Source organism: Falco punctatus (genome assembly GCF_963210335.1).
Source record: "Falco punctatus genome assembly, chromosome: 9".
Classification (NCBI taxonomy): Eukaryota; Metazoa; Chordata; class Aves; order Falconiformes; family Falconidae; genus Falco; species Falco punctatus.
The window spans coordinates 43082157-43105370 of NC_137589.1; the positions used below are offsets into that span (position 1 = coordinate 43082157).

At 45.9% G+C, this 23214-nt stretch overlaps 1 protein-coding gene across 3 annotated transcripts in view; it reads right to left on the reverse strand.

Annotated features, from left to right (window-relative positions):
- The window catches only part of NEK6 (NIMA related kinase 6), an 84166-nt gene that overhangs the window by 58310 nt on the left and 2642 nt on the right, over nt 1-23214 (reverse strand). The window contains exon 1 of one of the 3 annotated variants that reach the window (XM_080401438.1): nt 10431-10695. The exons of 1 other annotated variant lie outside the window; for it this stretch is intronic. The gene's annotated coding sequence lies outside the window, so the exon portion shown is untranslated. Of the gene's footprint in view, nt 1-10430; nt 10696-23214 lie in introns of those variants that run through there. One more of the 3 variants, XM_080401437.1, reaches the window with a different exon arrangement.

The window sequence follows — 23214 nt, forward strand, 5'->3', positions numbered from 1 at the left end:
ACAAAATAAACGTGGGTCACCACAGTGATGGCAGCAGGATCCTGCAGGGATTTCTAGATATCTGGAAAGCAAAAGGAGTGTGTGGGCAAGGTTTCTATAAAAACAACAAAGCTGTTTCGGTAACACACATTCCTGTCAGTGGACAGACTTCCCACGCTACGACCAAGAGCTGCAAAACAACTTGTTTTAGAGGAGTACATGTGTGGAAAAGGGGAGCATGTGGAAGGAAAAGAAAGTATTCAAATAGAAAAGATTTATTAATGAATTTGCAACATCTACCAGTTAGTTGACAGACCTGAACTCAGATCAAACCCAGGTGTGAAAGAGGTAAATCCAAGTCCCAAACCCACAAACCCTCGGTGCAGGGAGGCAGAGGCAGGACTACACCAGCCAGTTTTAGAGGTCAACCCAACCTTTAAAACATGGGATATGGCAAGGAGAGCTGCTTCAGCACAGCAGCTAATGACCCCAGCTCCACTGCATGATGACTCACTCCCCGAAGAGTTTACAGTCTGAATCAAGCCAAAAGCCTACTTGTAAAATGATAGTTAGTCTATGGAAGAGCATAACTGCCGCATGCTCTCAGCAAAACATACAGCTACATACTTGAAAGAACCAGTATTTCATGCTATGGTAACAGCGTGAAGGAAAATCTTCGGCCAACAGCAACTGAGTCTGGAGGGGAATTAATGCAACATATTGGATGCATGAACAAAAGCTACCCTGGTTACTACTGCTGCCGACAGAAATTTAAATATGGTCCTGTGTAACAAATTAAAGAGAGTCTCCACAGGGAAACTATATTCCCCACATCATCTAGCTGCTTTTATCAAACTCGTTAGTGCCATCTATGTCACCAAAAAAATGAGCAAGCTGGCACTCAGCAGTCCCCAGTTTCAGATGAACAATAGGAAAGATAATACGCGTCTTCAGCAAAGTCTGGTAATACTCGTGATGGATGATTCATTTCAAACTTTACTTCCTTTGGAGCACCACATGCAAACAGGTTGTTTAAAGACACACATAACACTCATCTGCCAACGCAGGCTTCACTTTCACTTCAGCTTTTCCAGCTGACCAACTTCGCACACATCAGCCAGAGGAAAGACACTGCCAGCTTCTCCTGCCAGTCCCACAAACCCAGAAATAAAGGTGACAAAAGGCAGAAGGCACCGCAGAGACCCATGCCACGGCCACGCTGCGCGGAAGAGAAGACACCAGCACAAAGCTCTCATACACAGCTGCCTTTAGGAAAACCTAAAATCAAATACTCCAAAAGGTGTGCCTAGATGTGAATAAGGTGACGAGGAAAGGACAGTCCAAGCTGTGCTAAAATACTGCTTTTAATTGCCTTGTTATTGGAACAAACAATGCTGAGGCAGTAAACATCTGACCTTCCTATTCCACAAAGAAAGCGCCTGTTTCCTTTGTTATCCCTTTGACATTTTCCTAACCCATAAGTAAAGAGAATATTGAGGGGTTTTATGGGAAAAAAAACCACAAAACCAAAATCCAGCAACACCACAGTGTGATCAGCTTACGAAATAACCAACTCAAAAAAAACCCAAACCCAGAACAAACCAACAAACCACCTGGCTGAATCTTTGAAAACAACAGGCACTTCACTGAGAACAACCATCTATGTTATTCCAAAAATGGTACAAAGTGGGTTTGTCCATGAGAATAAATCACAGTTTACCCCTGGGAAAAAAGAAAATTGCAACTAGAACACAGGCTCCTTTGGGGACTTATTAGATCCTCAAAAAGCCATCACAGATGCTGAAACCTGCTTTTGCAGCAGAAGCTTCATCTTGAAAATACATATCAGAATAGCATAAGAGAAACAAAGCCAGTAGATTACACTTCAGGATTCACAGGTAATAAAAGGAAGAAACTTTGGCATTAGACTATTCAGCATCTCTGGCCTTATCTACTTCAGGCTTTCCAGAAAATTTCCTACCATTATACTGTTTCTAAGAGCTAGTGGCCGCACAAGCAACGATGGATGCTTCCCAACTCCAGGGTTTCCAATTCACCAGCAATTTACTTGACTACGCACACCTCCCTCCCACCCTACAGCTCCAAACTTACTCTATGGAAAGAGGGCATGTCCCTTTGCTACACAAGGATCAGCACCATCATGTCACAGTGCTGTGGTAACACTGACGGAAGCAAAAGGAGCAAGGGGAAAGGCAATTTCAAGAAAAACTCCAGTGCCAGGAGGTGAATTGATTGTCTCTTTCCATGGGCCAACTGAAACCCCATAGAGTCGGAGCAGATTTTCACTTTAACATGGACAACTACAGAGAGAACTTAAAATCAAGTCAGCCATCCTTCCCCCGAGTAGAGCCAAACCCTTCCCTAGAGAGCTGTCTGCTCACAACGCAGCAAAATGGTTAGTGTAAGTCAGTTTCATCAACAGACAAATCAAAAATATTTAAACACTATTTGCAATCATTTTGACTTAAGTAGCTGCAACTTAAGTCTTTTCTTCAGAAAGAACTGCTGCAAATTCTCCCTCTCCCTGCATTACTGATGAAGCAAAAAAATAAAATAACAGGTCAACTTAGACACTTCAAAGTACAAACCAGGGAGACTAAAAGAGATCCCAATAAATAAGTCACAGAGTAAGTTATTGCATACCTTAACATACAAAGAACTAAGAGCAAACACAGGTAAAGAACCATACCCAACAGTGTTTACCCTTGGATGGTAAAGTTCTTAGAACTGACATAACATTATAAATTGAGTAACTGACCCGCAAGGAAGTAAGAAGCTCAAGAGAGTTAAAAATTACCCTATAAATACCATAAAGATTAACAGATTTGTAATACCCACCCAAGAAGCGCTTACTCTAAGTAGAATGATTATGAAAACACAGCAAGAATATTTACTATATATACTGAGTTCAGTATATACAGACTGCCACAAAAGGCAGCACTGGTTCTTAATATAGTGACAGCTCAAAGTCACCAGTGATTAAAGGGTAGCATAGACACACACACGGTTACAGCTGACTCGCTTCTTCAGAATACATTCATATATTTTTAAAAACCTTTTCAAGGTTGTTTTGGATTTTTTGTTCCAGTTTAACATTTTTGAAACTTCTGCTTTGCTTTGCACAACTCTGGCAAAAACGCTAATGAAATATTGACAGCACAAAAGAATAAAAGCAGAATTTCCATGAATGAAAGAGGGAATTTTTGTGTCCATGTGTGCTGTTATCTCTTCTACCCTGAGTCCCTACTCTTAGAGGAAAGGAACCTTAAAATATCTGCAGCTTTTCTCCCCATCTTCTCATTGTAATGACATATGTGTATGCCCAGAGAACCAGAATCCACCACAAATTCTTCAAGACAGGCTTGGCATTCAGTGTTCCTATGCAAGAAACAAAATGTTCCAACAAGGAGAAAACCCTCTCCTTTTCAGGATGGCAGAGACAAGCATCTGCAAAGTTAAGAACAGTATCAATACTTAAACTGAAATTCCTGAAAGGAATCGTATTGAATGTACTGTGAACTTGCAATCCATCCTGTAGGTCAACATTCCCCAGTTACTGCACCATCTGCAGCGATTTTGGTGTCCAACTCCACAGTTTAAAAATCACTAGGTTAAGAGAGAAGTTATTCTCCCAAGCAAAAGAGGACAGTTGGCTCTAAGGAAAGAAGAAAAATTGGAATTTAGATTATCTTGTGCCACTTGAGCCAGGAGACAGCGGCTGCCTCAGAAGCGAGCACCACTGAGCAGCAAGTATGGACAAAACAGCTTGGGCTGTGCCACCTCCCAGCACACCAGCTCTCTGAGGGAGCAATCCCAACTATCCAGCACCCATTTTTCCTGTCAGCATGGACTTAAAGCTCCGCTTCATGCACACCATGAGTTTTCAAGAGGCTGGTGGATATTTCCCGCCTCGTAGCAAGTGGGCTTCTCAAGGACTGAACAACAAAAGTAACTGGAGAACAGGATCTGTCACTGAGCCCTGCAAAATGAAAGACTTGCAAATCCTCCCCAGGGTGTGGAGCAACACCTGCTCCGTCAGCAGGCCGGGCACGGGGTCACAGCTCTTATCAGTTCGGTTTTTGACCCCTAAATACTAGGGCACTAGGTGAGGTGACTATGATTCACTTGGATACGGTGTGTGGAGGAGCAGGATGGAGAAAGTATCCCCCAAATGGACAGCATAACCAGTCCTGGGGAATCCCACCCTGGTCAAATACCAGAGGATGTTTTAGGCCCAAAAGGTGGGATGCTGCACTGAAACAAGACACCGAGACCTCCTCAGGAAGGTCCCTCAGCTGTCTCCTGGCAATGCTGAGATGCACACTGGGGGATGCACCAGCCAGGCTGCTGACAGCCACTCATTTCGTAAATAGCTGTGGCAGCGCAAGGCATTACCACCCCCCTCCTCAACGGGGAATCTCTGCCCTTTTGCCTAGCGTTGCCACACTCGGGTTTATTACCCTTGATTCCTCATTTGGGTTGGTTTGTAGGGATTTCGGCTCACCAAACTAGCATTGCCTGAAATGTGCCAAGGAGCACTCCCACACGGCATTCCACCACCGGCAACACGAGATCGGGAGTCATCTCTTCCCCCTAACCAGCAGGCTCGTTTCCAAAGGGGGTTTCTGGATCAGCCTCAGCAGCATCCCCACACTTGGAAAAAAGCATCGACACAATTTCCAACTGATGTTACACAAACAATCCATCCACTGAACTAAAAAATAAGTACATTTAAAAAAGCATATTACACGTTATATTGAGATAACTCAGTTCAAAGGTACAGCCACATTTTCAAGAAATGGTGAACTGAAACATTCATGGACCACTGCACCTGCCAGCTCCCAACAGAGAAATGAGAATAGCTTCAGAATGAGAACTGCTTGAAATTACAACCAAAACCAGTCAGTGCTTTGATAAAACAACAAAATAAACTACCTTCCTAAAAAGCAAACGCACTGATCTGAAGGTTGGTGCTCAAGGTCTGTCGAAAGGCAGGGGATAGCTTGGCACCTACTTTGATTCATCATGTGAAGCACATACAAAGGTTGGAGTCTAGAACTGGAGACCTAAGTTACTCAAAGCAAATAAACACAAAAACTTTAAGTGCCTAGGGATTATAATATACCTGTTAATAGTTGGGGAGCAGGGGGAGAAAGATAGCAAGGAAACCACCATCAAGGGAAAAGCTTTATGCCAGCAGGAGTAACTTTTTAATTTAAAAAAAAACAATCTTACCATCTTCTGCATTTTGTGATCAAACCTGTCGTAACTATTTTAATAAGTCTTATAATTGCCATGGTGTACTAGCTCATAAAACAGCATATCCAATTCACAATATAAAACTAAATTCATGTAGTTCTGCGCACAAACTCCATTTCTGCCATCTTGAGATCACAGCAGAAAACACTCCACTCTACCAAAAATCATCGTGGCTTTCATACCTGCTCTTTCTCAGACTTCACTGCATTTAGTCTATTAAAAATACAGATATGCTACATGCTTCCTTGACAGTTTCTAATCTACTTGAATTTGTTGTGTAAAACACAGTACAAGAACAGGACAGACAATACCACCTTACCTTACTGAAACACAGCAGACTCTAAAGAAGCAATTCATAAACTACCTGCAAATCTTTTTTTTTTTTTTGAAATGTAATAAATAATGCATTCTGACTGCTAAACAAGCATTTGTGAGGTTTCAAGAACGCTTTGGAGTATGAAATTCCTAGAGTCTCATTCACTTACACCATTTGGTTTCAAATAGATAAGAGTCTGCTGTCGGTTCGCTTAAACATGTAACAGGAAACAAATTTGACTAAAAGGTTGTATTACATTACTACTGGTTTTATATGGAAACCTTTTTAGAAGAAGCTAAGGGGAAGTTTTTTTCCCCCTCTCCCATCTGCGACAGACAGCTGTTCATTGCCTGGAATCTACGATAGCAGACACTTAAAGTAGCACCAAGCTGAAGTAAACACTTTAGAAATTTAATGTCTTTAATTGTACTGACACCGTAAAATTATTTGCAATTTACTGCATCGTGCCACATGATAAGCCGTATCAACTAAACACTGGAAGCTAAATATACTGTTTTAATTTAATAATTTTTTTTCCTGAAATATTTTAAAACGTTAGAAGACAACCCCAGAGACTTCTCACACATGTACTGCAATGGCACTTAGAGCAAGTCCAGATGTTTAAATACTTAGCACAGGTTAGAACTTGAATTAATCTCGATCCAAACCAATATGCATATAAAAAGTAAGCCAACATAGAAAAAGACCTATCTACCCATAAAAATATTTGACAGCTTTACAGACTTCTGCATTCAAACCACTATTAAAAATAACTCCCTGTGGTATTCTTTTTTTAAACAAAATTTAGCTTATAAGCTCTAGAACTGCCCACTTCATCACATACTTATATAGAACCTTGGTTCTCCCCGTCCTACATTTCAGCTAACGAAGACAGCAGCTTCCAGCCTGGCTTTAAAAACAAATGCACACACCTCCACACACACCCACCCCCAAACCTGTAAGAAATTTTTAAACTACTATCTTAGACAGCTTCATTTTCTATGTAATTAAGACACATGCAGCAATTTCAACCTGCTGGAAAAATTCACCATGATTTTGAAGTCAGTTTTAAAACTAGACTTTGCATGCAAATTTTCTGGCCTTCCCCCCCCCCCCCCCCCCCCCCCGCCTCCCCCGCCTTGAAAAATAAAACTATTGTCTGGGCCAACATCACCTCTCAGTTTGTACACGTCTTCTTCTATCGCCTAAACACTTTGGGGTTTTCCTCCTTTTGAGACACAGCTCTGCAGTGAAACAGGGAATTCAGAACTGGAAGAGACCTACTACATCACATCACGCCCAACCCACTCTGCAGCTGACAGACTACTGCACCCTTAAAAGCATCAGGCCAGACGGGTCCAGCCTGCTTTCTTCGGGGCAAATCCTGCACCCTTGGTTGCAGCAGTCCTTTGACCCCAGAGTGGGAAAAGGCAAGGACACAGCTAGGGAAAACACAAATTGTCCTTTCAGCAGCCACAGCAAGTAAAGTGGCTTTTACTTAAACTTTTTTTGTTTTTTTTTTCCTCCCCCCCGTTTTGGTTCCTTAGTTTACACCAATTTACTCAGCTGAACCAACTTGCCAATAGTCAGAACAGCAGCCCCGGCACAGGGGACAGAGAGCACAAGGGAACCCATCCAGCTGAGTAGCACCAAGCTGTCTGATGTTAGCTCAGCCAGCTAGGGACTGCGTGACACGGAGACAGACCAAAACTGCCCGATTCTGTTATTCACAGATTCCAGATAAACCGTACTTATCTTCTAGGGCACTTAGAGATCTACTGATGAAAAAGCACACAGAACTTGCAGAGTACTTGCACGTGCTTGTACCAGACGCTTCACAAAGGGAACAGTGAGCACAACAAATGCAGCATTAATAGGACTTGGTAACAGAAAAACTATTTCCAAGGCCTCTGTCTTTAACAGGACGAAGTGTCCATTTGGACAACCTTTAACTTCCACAGGATTTTATACCAGGAAAGGCCATTTTGTCCAGTCCACAGAGTGTGGCGTGGACACATGCGAGCTTCCTCTGCTGCCATGCCCGTCCTGTAACCAGCAGCAGAGCGGGTCACCATCTTCTTGTCAACAGCCACATTATCGGGGTCTTCAGTGATGAGTGGCATCACAGCAATTCTGAACTATATTTCAACTGCATGAATAGTTCATTTTTGCTTTTAATATTGCAAAAATGTTCTTCTTGCATTTATACTGGATACAGAGACACGTATCACGTTATTTCCTACAAATAACCTGGACAAGCACCTGGATAGGTATACACTGCATTAGTCACCATTATTCCCACAAAAGGTAAACCAAGCTGGTTAAGTGAGTTCACAGGACAAATGCAGTAGAGTGTGTCACAGGCAGAATGACCATTTGTGACTACCTTTATCACTCTTCTGTGCTCAAATCATAGAGAGCACCATGGCCACTAGCCATCTACATGAGTGTTGAACTGGAGTAATACCGAGAAAATTGCAATTAAAAACTGTCAGTGTTCAGTCAATGGAAAAGAGCGACCCAACATCTAAAATGAGGTTCCTTGCATTCATTTTTCTCATTTGCTGGAGATCACCATGAACAACCCCTGCCATAACAAGAAAAACTAAGAAAAGCAAATTAGAAAGAACAAAACTAAAACACAAGTTGGGCTATTAAACTAATTTTCTGGAAGGCCTGTATCCCAACTAGGCTTTCACTTAAGGACAGAGCAGAAGTCAAACCCCAGAGGTCATACTGATGCCCACTTTCAACAGCCTGCCCCACTTGTTGACTGCTCCAGTTCACATGGTCTAGTCTGAGCTGCCATGTTGTTTGTCATGCATACATTTTTCATAGCCTTGAGGTTAAATATATTTGGCACCACATAAAGTAGGAAAAGATGCTGAAGTACATCCATTAATTCATCTTCTACACATCTAGAAAATGCCTTCTGGAGGTGTGCAGGAGGTGGACTTGTTGCTACCTCCATTTTACAGCAAAGCAAGCAGAGGTAGAGCAGGAGAAAAACCCACAGACATTTCTAGCTCCTATCCCCTTACAAAAAAAAAAAAAAAAAAAAAAAAAAAAAAAGGCCAACTCATTTTATCCTGAGCAAACAATCATTAATAGATCATTCAGTACACAAAAAACCTCTTAAGAGCCATTGAAAGAGGCCTTCAGACCAACAGGTAGGTCTGAATAAAGCCAAAAACCATGCTGTAAGATAAATCTCAAAATCTCCCATGACCTTCTCCAGTACAGTGATTATTAGGAAAAATGAGAAAAGCCAGTGTAGGCTCAATATTTTCAATGTACACTTAAGTATTATGTATTGACAGAAAACTTTTTGGGTAGGATCACAGAAGGCATGTATTACAAAAAAATAAGTATCTGTTTCCCAGTCTGGGCTTCGAGTCCAAGTTACTAATCTTCATCCACTTTTCTCTCAATAAAATTAATATTGAAGAATTTGAAAAGGTATATTAGAACTCCTATTCAAATTACATGTCCATCCCCTCTCATAAAACATGTATTTATCAAGAAACAGAACTCCAGAGGAAGGAAAACAAAACATGCAGAAGCGTTTTATGTTGCAGGTGTTAAGAAAGCAAAAGGTCGATTCTGTTCTGACAATTCCTTTGGGGTGACAGCAGTCACTCACACTCCATCTAGAAATCTCACTTCCCACAGAAGATGCTCTTTTTCCATCATAATAAAAGTTCCTCCCAGTTCCCATTTTTTTTAGGTCTCCAAGGCACAGGGCCATAGGAAACAGGGGCAGCAACACTCTTATCTAAAAGTAGTTCCTTTTTTTTCTGTTGTTGCTTAAAAGAGTATGACTGTCACAAAGAATGTCGACAGGAAAAAAATAACACTGGAAAGAGTTTGACTCAATGTCAACGGATGTCTCAAAATGTAAAAACTGCAGAAATGCTGCAGAAGTTAAACGGTTGCTTACAGTGATTCACAAAATTGAACTTTTACAGGAGACACAGAAATGACAGCAAGACAGTCATAATGTGTCAGGAACTTGCATCACTGGACTTCTAATTGCTACAATATTTCCTATCAAATTACTTATACTGCAATAATGCCATAGGCAACCAGCACTGGCAGAAATATTCCGTGTGTGCGAACAGACAGACAAACAGATGGAGCTCAGAAATCCACCATTACCCACACAAGCATAAATCACACTTTGGAGAGAGTAACATGTTGGGAGGAAAAGCCTGGTGTTTGGTAGCTCAGCGGTAACACGTGCGCTCTCCCAGCGGCGCCGGCTTTATCGCAGCCCCACCGCCCGGGCGCGCCGCGCCGGGGACCCCCGGGGGCGCGGGCGGGGAGGGGCGCGGGGCCCCAACCCCCCGCCAGCCCGGGGCCCCGCCGCAGCCCCGCCGAGCGGCCGGGGGCGGCCGGCCCGGGCCCACGCCGGGCTCCACTGCCCCGGAGGGGCGCGTACGGCACGGCGGCGCCGGGCGTGTGCGGGGGGCGGCACCCCCAGGGCCGCGACGGTGTCCCCGTGTCCGCGGCAGCTTCAACTTTTCCCGTATCCCAGCGCCGCCCGCCCGCGGCCCTCGCGGCCCCGGTGCCGGCCCCTTCCCGCTCCCGCCCGGCACGTGTCGGCGGGACGGAGGCCGCGGGGCGCCCAGGCCCGCTCCCGACGGCGGGACGGCTGCCCGGCAGCCCCTCGCCGGCCCCGGCAGCGCGGCCGCCCCCCCGGCCCGCCCGCAGTCCCGCCCGCCCCGCGGCCCGGCCGCGCTACCCAGGGCCGGTGCCGGCCGCTCCCGCCTGAGGGGCCGCGCGGCGCAGGGCCCGGCACACCCCCGGCACGGCGGAGCGCGGCCCGGCCGCGGCGGGGCCCTGTCCTGCTCACCTGCGGCCGGCGAGGCGGCGGGGCCCGTCCCGGAGCGGGCGCGGGGGCAGTGCCGGGGGGAGGGGGGGGGGTGTCCAGGCGGCCGCGGCCCCCGCGGCCCCGCAGCAGAACGAGCGAAGCGGCGCCGCGTCCCGCAGACAACTTCGCCCCGCGCGCGCGCTCGCCGCCCCACGCACGCGCTGCCCGCCACCGCTCGGGCGCGCGCCTCGGCGTCTGCCACGCAGGCCGGGCGGGCGGGAGCGCGCGGGAGGCGGTGCCGCGCGGGGCTCTGCCCACCTGCCGCGCGACCGCGCCCCGCCCCGCCGGCCCCGCGCCCGGCCCGCGCCCCGCACCTGGGCCGCGCCGCGCCGGGCCGGGCCCGCTCTGCCGGCGCGGGCTGCGGGTCCCGCGGTGCGTCAGCGCCCGGGCCCGGCGGCCTGCGCGGAACAGCGCGAGCGGCGCCTCCCACCGCCGCGGCGGCCTGGCCTGCCCCGGAAAGCGGCGGCTGCCCCGAGCCCCGGGCGGCGGAGAAGCGCCGGCGGCGCCCCCCGCCCTGCAGAGCGGCGCGGCCGCAGCCCCCGGGGTTTACCGCTCCCCGCCACGGGCCGGCGGCCCCGGGGGCGCTATCCCCGCCGTGCTGCCGGCGGTGCGTGTGCGGGCCTGCCCCCGGCCCCGCCGCCTGCGGCGCGGCGGGCCGGCAGTCCCGGTCCCGCTGTTGCGTGCCGGGGGCGAGCGTTGGTGCGTTTCACTGGAGCTTGAAATTGAGCTGCGTTTGTTCGAAGTGAGCGCAGGCCCGGCAGCGCTGCGCCATGCGTCACAGCAAACCGGCGCGTCCCGTCGAATTGCCCACAGCGGGCGAGAGGCGCGAGGCCGGCCGCAGCAGGCCGGGGAGAAGCGCAACGGCTCCGTTGTGCCAACCGCTGCTCCAAGGCCTGGCTCCGGCCCGGGGTGGTTGCTGGTGCGACTGGGGGACTCCTTGTGCTGCCACAGCAGAAAGTGCTAACGCCAGCGAGGCTGGGGCACAGCTTCAGTTCTACTCAACCCTTTGCCAGTTGCAAATAATTTTATTTTTTTTTAAATCAGTCCTGTAAACCCACACTGTACTAGCTGTACACCGTCAGTGCTGAGCGGCTTGCAGGTGCCACCTCAGCTGGGCTGGGAAGGGCAGGTAGGAGGGAGGGCGCCCAGGTCAGCCTGCTCCATCAGGACGAAAACCAGGCGCCCAGAATGGAACTGCACGCACGCATGCGCCCTGTTCTTTGGGGCATGACTCCCAGTTGCATCCCTGTGTCCTGTGCCTTGGCTTTTATGTGTTTGAAGTTCCTTCAGGTGTCCTGCTGCCGCACTTGGCTGTTTGGAGAAGACGGTGGGACACCATGACGCCCTCCCCAACAGCACTGAGCATTGGTTATTTACATTCCCTGGGAACAGCAGGGAAAGGCCCTGTTCTGCATTGTGCTTTACATCCATGGACACAACTTCCAGGGAAATGCTTGCTGCCCATATGGAGCATAATGCTCAGCTGCTGCACTCCGCTCTCTCAACTGATTGCATCACCTACACCTATACCTACACCAAAGCTGTGGGGAACCTGCTACCAAAGACATTTTGGTTCAAATAAGTCACTTTTTCCAGCAGATTCCACTCACGGGGTTTAAGGTCCATAGTAAGTCTCTGTTTTGCAGAGCATGAATCACGGCAGGTCTTTGCTCAAATGGCATTGTTTATCCATTGGGATGCCTATTTTAGGAAAATGTTCTTGCTAAAGCAGTGCTGCCTCTGGCATCCAGAGAAACAAGAAACTGCAGTAAAACTTTGTAGCATATTCAGTTGGTTTTCTAAGATTTGAACTGGTGCTTCTGGAAATGTCACTAGGTTTTGGTTTTTGTTGTTTACACAAAGCTAGTAGAAATTCAGTGCATTCAGTTTGGGTGAATATAAACATGATCCTTCCAGGGGCTCAAGTTTCTGATACGTCTCACATTTAAGATACTGTAAAACTAGATTCTCTCTCCCTGAGCATTTCTGATAGCGTAAAGATTTTCTCTCAAGGGTACAGATGCCTGCACAGCTATGCAATGCTTCTCACTAGAGACAGAGCAATAGACACAACAGATGGAAACTGAGAGGCCACCTGGTTTTAAAGCAAATCATATCATCAATCTATCAGTACAAAATCTGAAACATGGGAAAGTGCTTAGAGAAACAAAATTAATTCAATTTTTTTCTCCAAACTCAATTTTCCCAAGTTCTGTTGATGTACCATTTGCAAAAATTCGTTTCTTTCTCTTAAAAAGAGAGTGTCAGTGGATTGAGGTATAAGAACTTAAGTGTTTTACATCAAAACAATGACAAAAAAATTATCTTTTGTTACGCTGCCATAAGTTACCGTCTTTCTATTCAGAAAAGCTGTGTTAAAAAATCTGCTACATTCTTGTGCACAGCGTCAAGATCCAGGTTTTTCATTGCTAAATTAGACAGACCAGACAAAATTACTTTAGATTATCAACAGCAATTCAGTTAGGAAAGCAAATTAAATTTCCTCAATTAAGTCTTGACAGAAATAAAACTTTCTTTCATGGTCTGTGCTATGGTTCTGTGTGAAATTCTCTTTTAAACAACCCCCTAAGTGAGAACTTTCAGAAAATGTTGACGACTTCTTTGTTTCGATCCCTGTAAGAACAGCCACACATTGACCCTTCGGCCCGGCTCGCCCTGGTGTGTTTAATGCCCAGCACTGATCACATCCCCTGCACAGCGATTCCTGCCTTTGAGCACAGCTGTCTGTGCCCAGGGACGGCAGCATTAGGCTTTATGTCTCCAGATAAGTCTCCTGAAGTGCAAGAAGTGTATTTTCCACACATTCATCTAAATTAAGGTTGCACCATTTGCAGATGTCAGCTGTTTTCATCTGGTCAGTTTAATTATTTTATACAGTTCAAGGATGGGTTGACATATATTTTAATCTACAATATTTAAAATCCCACTGATAGAACTGTCAAAAGGAACTCTTAGCTAGTGGAAGCCTGAAGATCAGCCCGTAAGGAATGGAGAATTACATAAATAAAAGTATTTTAAGTCACTTAATTTTTAACCTAAAACATGAGGAAATAGTCTTTTATGCCTCTAAAGTTTTTATGGTTAATACTCACATGGTTGCAGAGCGACCACCACCTCCTCACTGCTTACAGCCCAAATGATTTAGTACTGACCCATGGTGAGTGAGGCCACTCTATTTTAATTGTACAAACAGAACCAAGAACAGAAAGTAAGCACATAGTATCAGTGGAGGCTGAGAAAATTAAACGGGAAAATTTCTATATTACTTGTGGGTATGAAGATTTCCGGTAACAAGTCTGTTTTGGGAAAACTTGAATATCTTGACCCAAATCTTTGAGGATTTTAAATCAACATTCAGTCAATTTGATTGATTTACTTTATTCTGAGTGCTAAATGCAACTGTGTCTGTATGCTTCATTCTCAGTCCATTATCGATAAAATCCTAGCTTTACTGGCTTAATATATGCCTATTGGCTTATTATTTTCTGTTCTTAATAGCATACACTGAGGAGACTCTGCTACAAGTTATTTTCGGGAAAAAAAAAAACCAAAAAAAAACAAAAACCAAAGAAACAAAACCCCAAAACCAACCTTCTTCCTCAAATGAAAATTACAGGTTTTAAAGAGAGTCAACTTTCCAGCAGTAGCTAGAGAAGATGGGCTGCAGATTTCTCTTTCCACTGCCGTAGCTGCAGCATGTCTTCTCCACACACACACTGCATGAGCCTGACTTTCACAGTGTGTCTGCAGCCTGCACACTCGGTTCTCATATTTCTGTAAGGTCTGAGTCCCAGAGGAAGCATTAATGCTAAAGGAATGCATACCAGTGTGGAACTAGTCTAAAAGTCAGTACAAAATCTCTCCAACAGATTGCTCAGAGAAACACCTCTTTTTTACCATATTTAAGATCTGTAGATTGATCTTATGAGCATTTGTGCAGCAGTTTAGTCTCAAACTGATAAGAGTGATGCAAAAAGAGAGAAATAGAATCAAAGGAGATTAAAAAGCACTGATCTTCAGGAAGATAAGGCAACCTAGAGCCGCCACGTGACCCAGCGAACACTCCAGCTCAGCCGCCTGCGGATCTCATCAGGGAACCAGATGTGACCAGTGGCAGAATATCCTTCTCAGCGTGAGATCTGGAGTATATGATTGCCATCCAGGAAAGGGGAGATGGGAAAGTATGATGGAGAAAATGTCCTTTTTTTATAGAGTTTAATTGCTTAGAAGAAAGACACGTTTTCTTTTAAAGAATAAGGGATGCTAGAAGCAGGCTCAGGAAGGTGTCTGGAGGAAGGAGCAGAAGGATTTTTCACATGGACAGAAAATTTAACATTGCTTCCTCTTTTCTTGTGACTGTATTTTAAATGATTAAGTGGCAGCAGACAGTTCTCATTCATTTCTTTGGTCAATTGAAAACAGGGCAGGGCAGTACACAGAAAATAAAAGAGGCCTGTTGTCCCGTACTAGCAGGGTAGGAAATTGTGGGTTTTCATTCATTAATTTTCTCATTCTCCTGTGCAGAGAGGACAGTGGGGGAGAGATGTTTCACGCCAGCAGAGCGCCTCTGTATATAGCTGAAGGGCAGAAGGAAGGCCTCAGTGTCAGCCATAGCACACTCTGTCACATCCTGGCTGGCTGTAGGGCTGTCCCTGTCTAACTGTCAGGGTGGTACCTACCACCACCCCGAATGGTGAAGAGGGCTCATGGCATGAGCTCGGCGTCGCCCAGCAGGGGCGGTGGGATGGCTCTTTCTGTTGCTTTTGTGGAAGGGCAAGTGGAAGATGGAGTTTTTCAGTCATACAGGCTTGTGGTCACAGCTTATTTTGGGGAGAGAGGGAGGAGGAGAAAGTTTGCTGTATAGAGCTGGAGCAGGGACAGAGGGTTAGCTGTGTGTCCTACACACACACATTTCACTCACTGTGCTCTTGAGAGAGAAAGAGTTGTGGATGCCTTTTCTCAGCCCCTAGCAAAGGATTTGGAGATAAAGTCTGCGCCCTTGAATTTGTATTCAAACAAAGAACAGAGAAGTAGTGCAGGGAGCAGAGTGCTGGGGTGAGGCCCCCAGCAGCCTGTGTTGCCAAGCAGATGGGCTGCCGTGTTCTCAATCAACTGCAGTTTTTAAGGTCATGCCTAGATAATGAGCATCACAGTACTCAAGCCTACAGATCATGAATATATGGATGAATATTGACTCATGCATTGTCCTTTCTGCAGCTCTATTCATGTAACTCTCCCTCCGCTCCAAAGCCAGCACATCCTCCCTTTTGGTGTCTCTGCAGACTCTGCACCACCCTCTGCCCCCTCACAACTCCCTGGCTTTTCTGACAGCTCAGCTCTTGACAGCATGTGGTCACTGTGATCTCCCTTGCTGCCAGCATCTCCCATGGTCCTCTTTTGGGAACTTCATAAAATGGAAGGAGAAAGCAGATAGAACAAATAATGCCAAGCAGTAAAAGGTTTCCTTGAGTTAGATTTCAAAGAGAAAGTCACACAAAAAGGTAAATCCCCAGCAGCAGCGCCTGCTTCTTAGAAGTCCTTCATCACCAATAGAAGGTTGTAGCTACTGGCTAAGCTACAGGTGTGGCGGCTGCCTTGGCCAGTACAGCAGGACCTCCGCAGCCAGCTGACCGACCAGGAGTCACGCTGCACGATGAGAAGCAGTCTGTGTATCAGTGTGAGGACAACACCAGAGTGGGTCAAAGGAGAAGCAAGTATTTAAACTTCACACCACCACACAGGCCAGCTGGTTGCTGCTGCTGCCACCACCCTGCTAGACTCCAACAGGGCAGAGAGAAGGAAGGGCAGTGGTGGGAAGGAACCCAAAGTGGAGACCTGAACCGGGTCCTGCGCTATTGCTGGCTTAGACCCAGAGCAGATCCATGTGACAGGGAGAAGGAGCCCCTCTCAGTAAGGAAACGTCTAGTGCGGAGTAACTCAGAGGGCTGGGCCGAGACCTTGTGGAACTGGAAAATTATCCAACCTCCTGTGATCAGAGGGTCACAAATATGAAACAGGCTGTGTGGCACAGAGCCCAGGGAGACAGAGGCATGTCGCTTCAGTACTTTCTCTGATACATCCCATGGTGTGCAATCTGTTGCACCAGTTTTCTGCTCTTAACTGTCTTACTGGCAGAAGCGTGTGTATTAAGTCAACAGGTATCTAAGGCTGCTTTCAGAAGCAAGACTGGCCACACCACATATGGAGCAATAAAAATCGGAAGCAGCGCCATTCTGTTGCTGTTTGAGCTCTAAGCTGCATGCCACGCTGCCTGTGTTAACAGCCTACACTGCTGTTTGTGCTGGAGTTTGAAGCACCTTGATTCAGACAGTGGCCTCCCTCTTGCTCCTCTGAGTGAGGTGTAACACGGCTCGCTGGGCTGGAGCCCTAGCACGCACCGACCGCGGGCAGTGGGGATAACTGGGGAGTTGGGCTCAGGTGTGAACTCAAACCGTACGTTAAGCTGATAGTAAAGATATACCATTCTAACTGCTTCATTATGTAGCAATATAGCAAAGGCACAGGCTTTATGGCTCTGTCCCCTATTTCTTAATGAACTGTCTTAAGTGGGCCCCTGTTTATGTAGTGTCTCTGGTCATCAGCGAGTCTCAAATGCCTTCCCTTACTCAGCCATGCTGGAGTTCTCTTCCCCCCCGCCACCCCCACCCCCCCACCCCCCACCCCCACCCCCCGAGATTTGCTTTCTTACAGTTCCATGAGTTAATTTCTTTTAGAAGAAAAAGGAAGAAAAGAAAGGGAAATGGAAAGGAAAGGGAAAAGGAAAAGGAAGAGGGAAGGGAAAAGAGAGAAAGGAGGGAAAGGGAAAGGGAAAGGGAAAGGGAAAGGGAAAGGGAAAGGGAAAGGGAAGGGAAAGGGAAGGGAAGGGAAGGGAAGGGAAGGGAAGGGAAGGGAAGGGAAGGGAAGGGAAGGGAAGGGAAGGGAAGGGAAGGGAAGGGAAGGGAAAAAGCAATTGAAGCCAGATTGAGCAGCTCTGGCTTTAACACTCCTAGGCCCTTCCCCTATTTTCCCTGACATTCCTCCTCATGACCCCTTCCAAGTGTTCTGGGCAAGTTTCGCAGGAATGCAGTTACACTCAGTCTCCGTGAGCACAGCCTGTTATTCAAAAGGAGTTGGCAGAGCTTTCCAGGTTTCACAGCCAGATGTTACAAGCGTGACCCTGCCAGAAGCTGCATGCATTCACCTTCCCATTCTCAGCCCCCTTTCACGGGGATATTTCTGAAGAATCTGTTCTGGGTAATACTGTTCTTTTGTGATTTGTTCTCTTATTCACTTCTAAGATCTGTTCATAGCACCAGTGCTATAGAATTTCACAAGAAAGTGGGACTAATTTTGCCATAAATTTCAGTGGGAGCAGGACAGAGTGGTAACATTGTAGGTTTTTTGGGTCCTATGCATGAGTCAGGACTCAGACTTTGCTTGTTGTGCAAAAAACACAGGAGAAAAGACGACTCCCACCCAGTAAAAGCTTGCAGGTAAGTTTTACATTTCAGACTAACCATACGGATACACAGAGACAAGAGAACGCAAATGAAAAAGAGGCAATATTGGTTAGCATAACACACAGGGATCACACAATATCAACAGCTCTTCTTGCATATTTTCTTTGTCTTTTCCCTATATTCCTCTAGCTTACTAACAGTTACAGTGATGCATATACCAAGACGCTCAGCCAGGATCCAGTTCTTTAGAGGTGCAGCAATACATCACTACACACTGAATGACAGCACTACAATTTTGTGATTATGACTTCATGTCCCACATGGTGTACACTTACAGGAGGTCTAAACAGTCACGATTGGTCTTACTCAACCTCCTCCCTTCTCTTCTGCTTTTCTTAGTTTTGAACTAAACTATAAATTCTGTGGGAGAAAAACTTTGTCCATTGTAGTAGCAGATGGGATTCCTGACCACTGTTACACTCTCTAAGAGCTGCCACACTACAAATACTTAACATATGTCTCAGAACTAACGACTTGTCACTTCATTTAATTTACCAAGATGTCAAATGGAGTTTATACCTTAGCCCAGAATGAGCAGAGGTGGAGGCAGAAATCCCAAAGTTTAAATTTAATGCCATTTTATGATCCCAGGAAACAAATGACAAATTTAACCTTTAAAACAATATTTTGAAAGGAAGTTAAAATAATTGCATAGCACAGTTGTTAATGATAAAGTGCTTTCTGTCCCTCCAGTGAAAGGTGCTGCAGAAATGCAGAGCATTATGTTTATTTATTAATAATCCTGCAAAGAAATTTTCATGATCGCCACTGGGGACTGTCTGACAGGTGACACAGACGACCTCCTGCCAGGAGTGACATCTCTCCCCTACAATTTACATTCTCTAAATGATCTGCGATCAAATTACGTACAGCACAGATTAGCTTCTCCCCCTACTACTCACTCTCACAGCACCATATTCAACTGTTTGTTCCATAGGGCCATAAAAATAATAATATGGAAAGTCAGTGCTTCTGCTTCCAGGCTGTTCCAACATGGAAATAGCACATTGGCCAGGAGATCGATTCTTGCACTCATTTTCTCAGGCACTGGGATTTGCATCTGGGGGAGATGCAGGTCATTGGCTTGAAAAGAGCATTCTGAGTTCATGTTTTGATTGCACAACCAGATAAACAAATGGAGTGTCCCAATTAGAGGGAAGAAAATAATCAGCCTGTGGTTTGGTGGTACAGGAACTGAGTGGACTAAGGAGCAAACAAATTTGGAACAGTCAAAGAACAAATCCAAGACATTTATTGGATGTTAGCGAGACTGTAACCACCAGTAGCAAGGAAATGGTTAAGAGAATATATTAAAGGTGCAAAGGGTCTCCCGACCTCTGCCACTGTCAGTTCTGTCAATGGGTCTACAAACGCCAGTGGAATAATTATGGCCTATATTTAGATTATGGATGCATCGGGCAGGGTGAAGGTTGAACATGGGGAACATGGTTGTTTGGAGTTCATTAGCGATAGGAGCAGCCTAGGGTGGGAGGAGGGCACTGAACTGGATTCATCCCACCTGGAGTGCTTGTGCTGAGCTGCATAATGTCAGGGAAGAGATCTGATTATATGTGGAAACAAAAGCAATAAACAACTGCGTTCAGTCTGTCACACCCAGCGAGCCGAAGAAAGGAAGGAAGGAAAGAGAGGAGAAAGCAAGACCAGGCTCTGGCTGTCAGCCAGCGTGCCTGTATGAATGAATGCAACGGCCGCTGCGAAACTGGCTGGGTGGAAAGCGCAGAAGGGCCGATGAGAGCTCTAGCTCTGTGCCTGTGATTTGTGGTGTGGTGTTTGCATGCATGTGTAAGACAGAGGAACCATTCGGTACATAAAAAGTTGTCTCTAGCTGCATCCTCATGGCCCAAACCCCTGTGTCTGGGGGTGCTGGCCAGCTGATGGGGGGCACGGCTGGGCTGGGCTGCCCATGGGTGCTGAGGCGTGTCATGCTCCAAGCTGGACAAGTGGACGTGCAGCAATAAGATGTAGAAGAGCAGCATAAACAGGAGGTACAGTTCAGGGGAAAAGCACGACTAGTAAGCTCGAAAACATGTACTGGGCAATGCCTGGGCAGGAGAACATTGAGGCTGTCACTAAGAAATAATCTCAGGTTCCTGTTGTGCTAAGGCTCGTAGAAAAAAAATCATTGACACAAAGTAAAGGATGTAAAAAATAAAGTGACAATGGAAAAAGGATGGCCATGGCTCATTGCAATGTGGAGTCCTTCTCCATAGCCTCTATTTGAGCTTGTCAGTGATTAAGCGACGCCAGGGGAACTAAGATTACAAATACAACTCAGATGGAAGATTATGAATTTTCCTTTTGCCAGCTACAAGACCTCAAAGCCAGAAGGAAGCTGACTCCCACATGAACTAAAGCCCGGAGCACTCACTGGAACCCACTGTTGCTTATTTAGGGAAGAGGAACCTTTGTGCTCCATGTTCTGCACTTCCCCTGCTGTTCTTGCAGTTGCTTTTCTACTTGGAAAGCAATACTTAAAACCTTGTGCTGAAACTTTCCCAAGTTTAAACTCACCTCTATTATTCCAGCCCTTGGCATCACAGTCTGTTGTGAAACACAGGGGGTTTATTGTTCTACTCCTTTATTCACATCACCAGGTTGTTTATTCAAGGTCCTAGCTCTTTTAAAAGAGCCAGCAAACAAGACCAGGGAGTGCTGTGTTGCAAAGCAAAAAATTTCAGCTCAAATCTTTAGTTTTCTCTTTATGGGAAGAGAAGATAGAAGGGATGGTATCAAAATGGTTTTGTGACATGTAACACCACTGCATATGACCATGCCTACGATCAAGTCACTGGGGGTGCTGCTATGCAGGCTTTCAGCTACTGAGCTGTTGACACAGCTATTAGTAACTAGCAAGTCAGGTAAAGAAGAGGTTGCAGAGAATATAAAATGGAAACCAGATGCCACAGCATAACATTATTTCTTCAATGTAGACTAAAAATGACTGACAGTTTCCCATCATACTGACTACACAGGGCCCCAATCAACATGGCTGGCAAAGTTTCTTTACTCCAAGACACTGGGAATAATGAATTCAGAAGTTTCTGAACAGCTGCTTTTCATGGATCATTTAGAATTTGTGATGCAAATATGAAAAATCCATGTTAAATGCCCTCAACTAATTGAGTGGAGTACAGTGAATACAAAAGAATAGATTGCTGACCTTGGTAAAAACAACAAAAGGCCTTAATCTGCCCAGAGAGACCCAGAAGGTAACTGAGGAGTAGAAAAGAGCAGAAGCCTGTATACTCTTGCTCAGGTTCCTGATTCTGCTTGCCAAGACATAAATACAAGACTTTCCTTTTGGGAATATGCAGCCTAACTCCCTTCCTTACAAACCATGGCAATGGAGAAAGAGGTGGGTGGGAACTGGGATCCTCCAAATTGCCAGTGTCAAAATTGACAGTTCAAGGTAGAATTTGACACTGGGGGAGAAGAAATAACAGCTAAGGGTATCTTTTAGGAAAGGTGGGGAGGTGTTTTGTAATAGCTTAGAAGACACGAGATGAAAGGAGAAAGGCCGGGATGGGTGGGAGTGGGGTGGGTGGGAAGCGGGACTGCTTGGACCACCGGGGTTGCAACACTGATACTCAAATGCAAACAAGAGATGGAAGATGCAATACTGGCAACATTGAAAACAAAGGATAACTCTGGTTTTCCAGGCTGACATGGCAGAGCTGCTGACCTTGGAAAAACAAGGAGTTCATGTTGCCTGGCTGTATATTGCAAATACCTAACATTTTTCCTTAGCTAGGTGTATACTCCAAGGGTATCAATTGTTATCCATCAGCTGCCTGGATGAGGGGCTGTTATTGCTGAGTAGGCTGGACAGATAAGACATTGCTCTCTCAGGGCTCCCTGTATGGAAAACAGCAGCAAGGTCCAGCAAGCGAACAAGTCTCCCCAGTTGTAGTTTTCTAAAATTGGAACGTCACGTCCGCTGGGCTGCACATACCAGCTCTGGTCCTGTCAGCTGTTCCTCACTTTATCATCATGTTCCTTTGAGGGAGACCACATAACCGCTCTCTTGTTGCTACAGGCACCGCCACACCTTTTCCCAGGTTGTGTCTGTGAGGAGCAGCAAAACAGAAACACTGGGAACAGTAGAGGCCAATCTATTATTTATAGCCAGCTACTCCCTTTGGGCCTGAACAAGCAAAAAGCTCTCTTTAAAGGCTTATAATTCTTGGTCAGATTCCAAGAGAGACAAAGGGATGTTGTAAAAAAGAGTTTCATATGAGCTTGGTAAAACACTCTCCTAGGGAAGAGGCAGCAGGTTTCCTTTGTGTGGGAAGGCAGGAGGTAGATGATTTTGTTTAAATTTACATTCACAATGAAGGATTTTCCTATATGTGTTTCAATGGCACTCTTTCAAATTTACATTTCTTTGAGCAGTTTTCTGCATTTGCAGGGTTTTGGTGCCATTTCTAACGCAGCAGCCCTGTTTCATGCCCTCTTGAGTCTGTATTGCTCAGGAAGTTGAAAGTGCTGACTCAGCTCTCCGGAGAGCCCATGAAGCATCTCTGTCCTCACTGTCTGCAGTTCTCAGTTGTGAATAACCACAGAACAAAAATGGTTTGGTGCCCCTGCTTCAAATTCTGGGAAGATACGAGGCTTTCTTTTAAAGAGGAAGGAAACAGGGAGGTACCACTGGTACCTTTGTCAGAAGTAAGAGCAAAGACATGTGAAGTGACCAAGTCTCGGCAAGAAAGCAGGGTCACAGTCAGGTGTGGTGCTGGAGGCCTGGGAAAACACTTGAAATGTGCTTTTGCTCCACTAATTTCAACCCAGTTCTAAAAGCCCAGAAAGGATCTGGAAGGTTGCCAATACAACAGTGTTTTGAAAACCGCAATGTTCAGGTTTGGGTGGGGATGAGGAACGTGTTCAAGTTACTCTGCAGTATCTGGAGTAACAAGCCAGCAAGAGAGTACACGCGGTCGGTAATGCCCAGCAGGAACTGACATAGCCGTCACAAAGTTCTATTATTCCTTTTACTCAGCACAAACCACATGTTTTTCATTAGGTCCAAATTGTAAAAGAAAATATATACATATTAAACAAAAATACCAGAGTTCTGTGAACGTGTGTTTGGCAGTTTGCATTCAGGTTACAAATACTCACACTGTGTCTTTTAGAAAAAAGCTGTTTTACAAGGTTGTGATCCGCAGTCAAATAATGCGAGACATGCCATATTCTCAGACATGATT